Source organism: Lathyrus oleraceus, chromosome 2 (genome assembly GCF_024323335.1).
Source record: "Lathyrus oleraceus cultivar Zhongwan6 chromosome 2, CAAS_Psat_ZW6_1.0, whole genome shotgun sequence".
NCBI classification, from domain to species: domain Eukaryota; kingdom Viridiplantae; phylum Streptophyta; class Magnoliopsida; order Fabales; family Fabaceae; genus Lathyrus; species Lathyrus oleraceus.
In genome coordinates this window covers 45,740,454-45,751,719 of record NC_066580.1, presented here as the reverse complement: position 1 = coordinate 45,751,719, position 11,266 = coordinate 45,740,454, and the positions used below count along the sequence as shown (strand labels likewise).

The following is an 11,266-nucleotide window of genomic DNA, read 5'->3' as shown; positions in this document are numbered from 1 at the left end:
GAAAAAAGGTTATTATTAAATTAAAATGAATTAGGAATGAATACTAAACAGAAATTAAAAGAATAATTAAGGAAGAAATAGGAAGATAATAATAATATATAAGGAAATAATAAAATAATTGTGGGTTGTCTCCCACTAAGCGCTTTGTTTAAATGTCGCAAGCTCGACAAAGAAACTGTTAAATATAATCTATTAATCCTGGAGGCGTTTCGTCTAAGCGTAGGATTTGCGAATCTCCATTGGTTTCCGCATAGTGATAGTGTTTTAGACGTTGCCCGTTTACGGTGAACGGTTCTGTGGATTTGCCTTTAATTTCTATCGCTCCACTGGGAAAGATGTTAGTGATATGAAAAGGTCCTGACCATCTGGATCGTAGTTTTCCCGGGAATAACTTTAGTCTAGAGTTAAATAAAAGGACTGCGTCGCCTTGCTTGAAGATTTTCCTTGATATACGCTTGTCATGCCATTGTTTTGTTCTTTCTTTGTAGATTCTGGCATTTTCATAGGCGTCTCTTCTGAGTTCCTCTAATTCGTTTATGTCAAGGATTCTCTTTTCACCGGCGGCTTTATAGTTTAGATTCAGATTTCTAATAGCCCAATAGGCTTTATGTTCTAATTCTACCGGGAGATGGCAGGATTTTCCATATATGAGCTTAAATGGGGTCGTCCCTATGGGGGTTTTATAAGCAGTTCGGTATGCCCACAAAGCTTCTGGTAATTTCAATGACCAATCTTTCCTTGAAGTGGCGACTGTTTTTTCTAGTATTTGCTTGATTTCTCTGTTAGATACTTCCACTTGTCCATTGGTCTGAGGGTGGTAAGGTTTCGCTATCCTATGTCTCACGCCATATTTAAATAATAAATTTTCGAGTACCTTGGATATAAAGTGCGATCCACCATCACTGACTACTATTCTTGGGATGCCAAATCTCGGAAATATTATATTCTTAAAGAGTCTAGTTACTACTCGGGTTTCATTTGTTGGAGAAGCTATAGCTTCGATCCATTTTGATACGTAGTCAACTGCCACGAGTATGTATTTGTTACCGAAAGAGGATGGAAAAGGTCCCATGAAGTCTATTCCCCACACGTCGAAGATCTCTACTTCCAAAATACCTTTTTGTGGCATCTCGTCACGTCTAGATATGTTTCCCGTGCGTTGACATCTGTCACATTCCTTAATAGCCGCATGTACGTCCTTCCATATAGTTGGCCAATAAAAGCCGGCTTGTAGGATTTTAGAGCAGGTCTTGGATGTACTTGTGTGTCCACCATAAGGAGCGGAGTGGCAGTGTTGGATTATATTTTCTACCTCTTCTTCGGGTATACATCGACGGAAAATACCATCGGGACCCCTTTTGAAAAGTAAGGGATCGTCCCAGTAATAATGTTTTATATCGTAGAAGAATCGTTTCTTCTGCTGGTAGGATAAAGTGGGCGGAATTATTCCGGCAGCTAAATAATTGACGAGATCAGCGTACCATGGTGTGACAGATATAGCTAAGGTGGTTTCTGCTTGCGTGTCGGAGTTGTTCTCTCCCAAAGTAGCTATAAGTTTATCGTACGAGAAATCATCGTTAATTGAGGTTCTTTCCGGTTCAAGGTTCTCAAGTCTAGAGAGGTGGTCTGCTACTACGTTTTCAGTTCCTTTCTTGTCTTTGATTTCTAAATCGAACTCTTGTAGCAACAAGATCCATCTTAGGAGTCTAGGTTTAGCATCCTTTTTTGTTAAAAGGTACTTGATAGCAGCGTGATCAGTGTAAACTATTATTTTGGCTCCGACCAAGTAAGAACGAAATTTATCTAGCGCAAATACAACTGCTAGGAGTTCTTTCTCGGTAGTGGCGTAATTCATTTGCGCTTCATCCAGGGTTCTGCTTGCGTAATATATAACGTGAAGCTTTTTATCCTTTCGTTGTCCTAAAACAGCACCTACAGCATAATCGCTGGCATCACACATTATTTCGAATGGTTCATTCCAGTCGGGTGTCTGCATTATGGGTGCGGAGATCAATGCTTGCTTAAGCGCTTGAAATGCTTTTAAACAGTTATCGTCGAATATGAAATCAGCATCTTTCATCAATAGTCCGGTTAAAGGTTTAGTTATCTTAGAGAAGTCTTTGATGAATCGTCGGTAAAAACCGGCGTGTCCTAAGAAGCTTCGTACTTCTCTCACAGTTTTCGGGGGTTGAAGGTTTTCGATTACCTCTATTTTGGCTTTGTCTACTTCAATTCCTCTGTTCGAGATGATGTGTCCTAAAACAGTTCCTTCTTGTACCATAAAATGGCACTTCTCCTAGTTAAGTACTAAGTTTACTTTCACACATCGCTCAAGAACTCTTTCTAGGTTTTCAAGGCATTCTTCAAAACTTTGTCCGTATACGGAAAAGTCATCCATAAATACTTCCATGATGTTTTCGAGAAAGTCGGCGAAAATTGCCATCATGCATCTTCGAAAGGTTGCAGGAGCATTACACAGGCCAAACGACATTCGTCTATAAGCGAAGGTACCAAAAGGGCACGTGGACGTTGTCTTTTCTTGGTCATCAGGGTGAATTGGTATTTGGAAGAAGCCTGAATAACCGTCTAGATAACAGAAATGTGAATGTTTTGCTAATCGTTCTAACATCTGGTCAATGAATGGTAAAGGGAAATGATCTTTTCGGGTTGCTTTGTTTAGTTTCCTATAGTCAATGCACATTCTCCATCCCGATTCGATTCGTTTAGTTATAGTTTCCCCTTTTTCGTTTTCAATAACGGTTATGCCTCCTTTCTTTGGTACTACGTGTACAGGACTAACCCATTTGCTATCAGATATAGGATATATAATACCTGCTTCTAATAACTTGGTTATTTCCTTCTTTACTACCTCACTCAGGATCGGATTTAGTCTCCTCTGGTGTTCCCTAGAGGTTTTACAGTCTTCTTCTAACATGATGCGGTGCATACAAATAGAAGGACTTATTCCTTTAAGATCGGTGATGTGGTAACCTAGTGCGGTTGGATACTTTCTTAAGATATGTAGGAGTTTTTCTGTTTCGAGTCTTCCTAGGTCTGCATTAACTATCACAGGTCGTTCGAGTTCTAAATCTAGGAATTCATATCTCAGATTTTTGGGAAGTGTTTTCAGGTCAAGGGTTGGTTTGTTTAGACATTGCGTGGGGTCCGGTGTTATTGCTAAACATTGGTTAGATTTGTCTTTTAAAAGATAGTCTGATGATTTGTCTTCTCCTAACTCTGCTTCTTTTATGCATTCATCGATGATATCCATGAAGTAACATGTATCTTCTATTGCAGGTGCTTTCAAGAATTGGGAAAGAATGAACTCAATTTTCTCTTCACCTACTTCGAAGGTGAGTCGTCCTCGTTTTACGTCTATGATTGCACCGGCAGTTGCTAAAAACGGTCTTCCCAGTATAATGGGTGTAATATCATCTTCTCTAATGTCCATAATTGTAAAATCAGTTGGAATGTAGAATTGACCTATGCGTACGGGAACGTTTTCAAGAATTCCTACAGGATATTTTATGGAACGATCTGCTAGTTGCACAGACATTTTGGTTGGTCTTAATTCTCCCATTTCCAGTTTCTTACATATAGATAAAGGCATAACGCTAATTCCGGCTCCTAAATCGCATAAGGCTTTGTCGATGACAAATTTTCCTATGTGACAGGGTATAGAGAAACTACCCGGATCCTTGAGTTTAGGAGGCATGTTTTGGATTATAGCGCTACATTCGGCAGGGAGTGTAACGGTTTCGCTATCTTCAAGTTTCCTCTTATTAGAAAGAATTTCTTTTAAGAATTTAGCATAGGAGGGCATCTGCGTAATAGCTTCGGTGAACGGAATTGTAACGTTTAATTGTTTAAGGAGATCAACAAATTTTCTAAATTGGCCCGCATCTTTGGTTTTAACAAGCCTTTGAGGGTAAGGGATAGGTGGTTTGTAAGGTGGTGAAGGTACATAAGGTTCCTTCTTTTCTAGGGTTTCCTTATTACTCTCTTCCTTTTCCTTAGGTTCACTTTCCTCAGTTGATTTCTTAGGGTTTTGGTTTTCTATCCTTGGATCAGACGGTCCTTCCACTTCCGTTCCACTTCTTAATATAATTGCATGAGCGTGGCTTCTCGGGTTAGGTTGGGGCTGTCCAGGGAATGTACCAGTTGGGGCAGCAGTAGGTGCTTGTTGTTGGGCTACTTGTGATATTTGTGTTTCCAGCATTTTGTTATGGGTAGCCAAGGCATCTACTTTGCTTGCTAGTTGTTTAAGTTGTTCGCCAGTGTGTACATTCTGGTTTAAAAAATCTTTATTGGTTTGTTGTTGGGAAGCTATAAAGTTTTCCATCATGATTTCCAAGTTAGATTTCCTAGGGGTGTTATTGTTAGGCATGGATGGGTTCGGTTTCTGATATCCCGGAGGTATAGCTGGGGTTTGATTTTGAGACTGACCAGGTGCGTACAAAGCATTATTACTCTTATATGAAAAGTTTGGATGGTTCTTCCAATTTGAGTTATAGGTATTCGAGTAGGGGCTTCCTTGAGCATAGTTTACTTGCTCTGTTTGGATTCCTGTCAAGAGTTGACAATCCGTAGGAGTGTGACCTTGGATTCCACAGACCTCGCAATTCTGAGTTATAGCAACCACGGCGGCTGGAGGTGATACATTTAAACTTTCAATTTTCTGAACCAAAGCATCCACTTTTGCATTAACGTGATCAAGGTTACTTATCTCGTACATGCCAGTTTTCGTTTGAGGTTTTTCCACCATTGTTCGTTCGGTTCCCCACTGATAGTGGTTTTGGGCCATGCTTTCGATAAGCTGGTAAGCATCAGCATAAGGTTTGTTCATTAGTGCACCACCTGCAGCGGCGTCTATTGTTAACCTTGTGTTGTACAAGAGACCATTATAAAATGTGTGAATTACTAACCAGTCTTCCAAACCATGGTGTGGGCAAAGTCTCATCATGTCTTTGTATCTTTCCCATGCTTCGAAAAGAGACTCTTTGTCTTTCTGTTTAAATCCGTTTATCTGGGCTCTTAACATAGTTGTTTTGCTTGGCGGAAAGTATCGGGCAAGAAAAACTTTCTTCAACTCGTTCCATGTGGTGACTGAGTTGGAAGGAAGAGATTGAAGCCATCTTCTAGCGCTATCTCTTAATGAGAAAGGAAAAAGACGAAGTCGAATTGCCTCTGAAGTGACACCATTAGCTTTAACAGTATCAGCGTATTGGACAAATACGGATAAATGAAGGTTTGGATCCTCGGTAGGATTTCCAGAGAATTGGTTCTGTTGCACAGCCTGCAACAGCGAAGGTTTAAGTTTGAAGTTGTTTGCTTCGATTGCGGGTAGAGCAATACTTGAATGCGGCTCATCTTGCGATGGAGCGGCGTAATCTCTAAGAGCACGAGCTGGTTCTGCCATCTCGGTTATCGAAGGAAAAAGGTTTTTGAAATCAGGAAGTTCTATAGGAGGGAGATTGTTTGCAGCACGATATTCCCGAATTCGTCGTAGGACTCGGAGATATAGTTCGATATCGTTGATTCGTAAATAGAGCGGTTCGCCTTGAGAGCGAGTGCGTGGCATACAAATCAACGAAAGAAAGAATAGAAGAAAAAAGAAACCTTAGTCTCTACAGCGTAACGGAAGAGTTACGATATCGATTAAATAAAAGTCCCCGGCAACGGCGCCAAAAACTTGATCGCGACTTTATGAGTCGAATTTGGGGTACAAACTGCAAGTGCACAGTTCTATCGCGTAGTTTTAAAAGATATCGATCCCACAGGGACTTATGAATTGATATACCGTTATCTAAGGTTACTTCGTAAAGCTAAGGTGAACAATGTTTGATTGTTTGGGGGAAAGCTAAAAACTAAACTAAGATCTAGATTAAATATTAATAAAGCAGATATCGGTATGTAGTTCGTCGTAATTAGGGAATCAATCCTTTGTCGGTCTCTTGGTTTTAAAATAAATCTTTTCAGTTGACTTTATTGATTAAAAGTTTTATCTCAAACTCTCGCTCTGTTGAATAAACCATGATTTTATGTTAATGTAGCTGTCACTTATAATTAAGTCAAAAACCATTTTTTGAAAGCAATACAGTCCATAGAAACTCTTTTCAAGAAAACACTGACCGTTTAAACACCCTTATCTCAAACTCTCGCTCTGTTGACTTAGGTTATATAATTAAATTCGAATGCTTAACTCTCGTCCTCACATTCAATCTTCAAAAATACTTTTTGGAAAAGATCGGAATTTAATTAACTCTAAAACTTGCTCTCGCCCTGATCTAGAATTAATGTCTAATTTACACTGTCCAGTTAAAACCTCAAACTCTCGCTCTATTGATTTTAACTTCTTTATGTCTTTTACTTTCGTAAAAACCTTTGTTATTAAACCTGTAAATTGAGACCGTAAAAAGAGTGATTTTAATTCTAAACTTAATTTAACCGACTTAGTTTTGATTCCTTATTCCGCTTACTTTACATACCGATATCTAAGCGAATTAGCCAGACATGCTAAACAAACTAAAATACTTATCATGCATAAACAGACTCATCCCAGGCAGATAATATAAATAAATAATAAAACAAAGCATTAAATAATAATTAAAGAACCTGAATGAGGTAAACAATAGTCTTGAACACTCCACCACAAGCCGGTAGGATTTGTTCTTGGATTCTTCAATTAAACAACAAATTAAAACGAAGGAAATAAAACTAGATTCTAACGTAAGGTTAGATCCGGTAAAAAGGTGCACAATAGTTTCCGGTGTAGAAACTATTGTACGAAAAGAATTAACTAAATGCTAAAAAGGAAAAAGGAAAATAGAAATTGCAAGAGAGATAATGTAGAACTCGTAAAAAATAATAAAGAAACAATAATGTTAAGTTGCTGGAAAAGAAAATATGCAAAAGCGAAAACGGCAAAGGAAAAAATGTGGAAAAGCTTCGGAACCCCTTTTGGTTTTGCAAGTGGCTATTTATATATGCTTGAGTAACCGCTTCCGCTACCAAAAAGGTCTTCAACGTGCATAAATGCATGGCGTGGATATAGGGCTCAACACTCCTCAACGTCTCCTCAACGTCTCTGAGGCGTTGCTTGCGCCAAAAATGTAGGGGAATGGTGTGACGTTCGTCACACCATGTGTGACGTCCGTCACAGGAGTGTGCAAGGCGTGACGCTCGTCACGCCCTCTGTGACGTCCGTCACATGCACGGCACCTGCGCTTTTGTGTTTTGGGCTGGGCTTTGACATTTGGTTCATTTTCTTTCCTTTTTGCACCTCCTTTTCTTCCATTTTTACTTGTGCTTCAAAATAAGCCACCTGAGACAAATAGGAAGAAAATACCGCGTAATATCTAATAAAATGAAGTGAACTGAAATAAATAATAATAAAATTTAATTGAATTAAGTCCTAAAATATGATATAATTTCGTGTTATCAACAACCATCTTATGGATGATCTTCTTGATATTCTTATTAGCAACTTCAACAGCCCCATTCATCTTGGGTCTATAAGGAGAAGAATTATGATGTGCAATCTTGAACTCACTACACAGTTCTTTCATCATCTTGTTGTTCAAGTTAGATCTATTATCAGTAATGATCTTATATGGCACACCATAGCGGCATATGAGTTGATTCTTGATAAACTTCACTACTACCTGCCTGGTCACATTTGCATATGACGCCGCTTCAACCCACTTGGTGAAGTAATCGATTGCTACGAGAATGAATCTGTGTCCATTGGACGCTTTCGGCTCTATCATGCCAATCATGTCAATTCCCCACATGGAGAAGGGCCGCAGTGATGAAATCACATTCAAAAGTGTCGGAGGAATATGAATCTTATCTGCATAGATCTGACATTTATGACATTTCTTCACATACTTGTAGCAGTCAAACTCCATTGTCAGCCAATAGTAGCCTACTCTCAACATCTTTCTAGCCATGGCATGTCCATTGGAATGAGTACCAAATGAACCCTCATGGACCTCAATCATTAACAGATCTGCTTCGTGTCTATCCACGCATCTGAGCAGAACCATGTCAAAATTTCTCTTATAAAGCACATTGCCATTGAGGTAGAAATTGCCTGACAATCTCCTCAAAGTCTTCCTATCTTTCACAGATGCCCCAGGCGGGTAAGTCTGGTCCTGAAGGAAACACTTGATATCATAATACCACGGCTTATAATCTTTTACTTCCTCAACTGAAAACACATGAGCTGGTCTATCCAAGCGCATCACAGTAATATTGGGGACTTCATTCCAAAGTTTGACCACAATCATTGAAGCAAGCGTAGCGAGAGCATCTGCCATTCGATTCTCATCTCGAGGAATATGATGGAAGTCAACCTCAGTAAAGAACGTTGAAATCCTCCTCACATAATCTCTGTATGGAATGAGACCGGGCTGCTTCGTTTCCCATTCACCCTTAATTTGATTAACAACGAGGGCCAAATCACCATAAACATCAAGATGCTTGATCCTAAGATCAGTGCATTCCTCCAATCCCATAATACAAGCCTCATACTTGATAACACTAAAATTTATGTATTTTCGACTCCGATTTCACATGCATTCTAGTTGTTTTATTGTCATTTTGTTGTGTTATTACTGTGTTTTCCTTTGTTTTCAGGTTTTTACTTTAATCGGAGCCCCGATCGAGAAAAGGAGCGAAAAAGGGCTAAAAACCCTAAAATTCAGCATTTTGTGCTTATGGCCTACCCAATGGCGGGCGCCACAGACCAAGCCATGACGTGTCAAACTCAACTTCCCTCAACTCCCATGTTTTCCTGCTACATCCACTAAGGCGCCTCACTTTGGCCTTGTGGCGGGCGCCACAAGAGGAAAAACGGTTCCCTCCTATTTTCAAGTTGAAGGGCATCCAAGTCATTTCCATCTTTTTACTTGCTTATAAATAGAAACGCGAATTCACTTTTACAATCATCCAAACTTAGAGCAGAGGCAAACTCGGAATTAACTTTTTTTCACTTAGGCATATATTCAGTATTTTATAGTGGTAATCGCTTCGCATTGGCGTGTTACCACAATTGTGTAATCAAGTCTGTGATAGAGTCTGTAATCAAGTTTGGAGCACTTTGGAAGGAAGTTAATCCTGCCGCCATTTTCATTTTCGCATTGCAATTTACTCAGCCCTCCGATTGGAGCAGGTTTTTATTACTCGCCTTTACTTTATTTATTTCCCGCACTCGCCTTTACTTTATTTATTTCCCGCACTCGCTTTTACTTTATTTATTTCCCGCACTCGCTTTTACTTTATCTATATCCTGCACTCGCTTTACTTTATTTATTTCCTCGCACTCGCTTTAAATTATTTATTTCCTCGCACTCGTTTTACTTTTATTTATTTCCTCGCACTCGCACTACTTTTATTTACTTTACGCACTCGCACTACTTTTATTTAAATTAATGCATTTTTACTTTACCATGTCTAACTAAATCTAAAAGGTTAGAATGTAAGGATCGTAATTAAACCGATAATCCTTACAATTGTTCGTAGAAACACTTAAGGGCTATTTTAACTTTCAACTTAAGTTTTCCCGTACTTCAATTTCGTTGGGTAAGATCGAAAGCCGTCCAACGTCTATTTAAACTTAATTGTTTTTAACTATTTCAAAAACAGCGAAAGCGCTTTGTCTAGTTCATTAGGAGTTTTTAACATTAAGAAGAAAAGAGATTTCAAAACTATTTTCGGACGCGTTTATAAGTTTAGAGTTTGGTTCGTAAAAACCTCTTTTGGTTAAGAAGTCCAGGTTATAATACTTTTCAACTTAGTCAAGATACTATATTTCTTAAAAATAGGTTTACTACTCTAACGCAATGCGCGCCTTTTTATAAGTGACAATAAGAGGGTTTGATTAGGGAGTACAACTCGGTTCTGAATACGCGAAAGCGACAGTTCCTGTTAAATTAGTTCTTTTCAAAGTAAGAAACATTGCCCATAAGTAGTTCTACTAGCAAGTACTTGGATTATTAATTGGTTACGTGAATTACATTCGACCCTGTCTTTATTAATTAAATCTATTTAAATACTTTACTTTTCATTGCACACTACAAAAAAACACCTATTTTGACTGCCTTTGATAAACATCATAACAACAGATAACGATAGCTTGACACTTGGTCTCTGTGGATTCGACAATCTTTTATATTACTCTGACGCGTTCGTATACTTGCGAAAAACACCGCATCAAGTTTTTGGTGCCGTTGTCGGGGACCAATTTCGTCAAATTTCATTTTCCTGTTGTTATATCGTCTAGACTTAGGTTATTTCCCGCCGGTCAATGCGAAGAACTCGCAGTACCGGAAGTTTAAGTTTAGTATACCCTCTGGCGGAACCTGAACGTTACGCTCGCGCACGTTTATTCTTTCATAGAATTAAGAGAGCTATGGCCGAAGATCAAATCCAAAGACCTCTTAAATATTTCGCTCAACCATCTAATGAAGAACCTAGTTCTAGTTTAGTAAACCCAATCATCCCAGCCAATAATTTTGAACTTAAACCATCCCTGTTGCAACTAGTGCAACAGAGACAATTCGCGGATCTCGCTACCGAGAACCCTAACCAACATTTAAAAATATTTCTTCAATTAGCAGATACTTTTAAAACCAATGGAGCTTCTCCTGAGGCAATATGTTTAAGATTATTTCCTTTTTCCCTCAGAGATAAAGCCCTATCATGGTTAGATTCCCTTCCACCTAATTCCATTACGACTTGGGATAACCTTAGAAGAGTTTTTCTTGCTAGATATTTTCCCCCGAGTAAGACCGCCGTTCTTCAAAACCATATAACTAGATTTACCTAAAACCAAGGAGAATCGTTGTTCGAAGCTTGGGAGAGATATAAAGAGTTGTTACGAGCATGCCCACATCATGGTTTAGAAAACTGGTTAATCATTCAAACCTTCTATAATGGACTTCACTATAACACAAAGATGACCATCGACGCTGCCGCAGGCGGTGCTCTGATGAACAAACCTTACCCTGAAGCTAGTGCCCTCATCGAAGATATGGCTCAAAACCATCAATCATGGGGAGTCGAACGAGCGACAGTTGAGAAGAAGGAAGCCCAAGGAGGAGTGCATGAACTAAGCTATATAGACATGATGCAAGCTAAAATGGACGCATTAGCCCTCAAAGTCGAGCATATGTACACGAACCCGAATACTGTAGCCGCAGTTTCGTCGGATTGTGAGATATGTGGAACCCAAGGACACCAATCTGCAAAATGCAGTCTATTA

The 11,266-nt window shown here is 39.1% G+C and overlaps 1 non-coding gene and 1 pseudogene across 1 annotated transcript; one reads left to right on the top strand and one right to left on the bottom strand.

Moving 5' to 3' along the window:
• Positions 1 to 4,934: 4,934 nt before the first annotated feature.
• LOC127124238 (uncharacterized) lies at positions 4,935 to 5,034 on the top strand (annotated as a pseudogene).
• Positions 5,035 to 10,798: 5,764 nt separating this feature from the next.
• LOC127124406 (small nucleolar RNA R71) lies at positions 10,799 to 10,905 on the bottom strand. The gene has a single exon (XR_007803904.1). It is a non-coding gene; the product is annotated as a small nucleolar RNA R71 (small nucleolar RNA).
• Between the last annotated feature and the right edge of the window lie 361 nt (positions 10,906 to 11,266).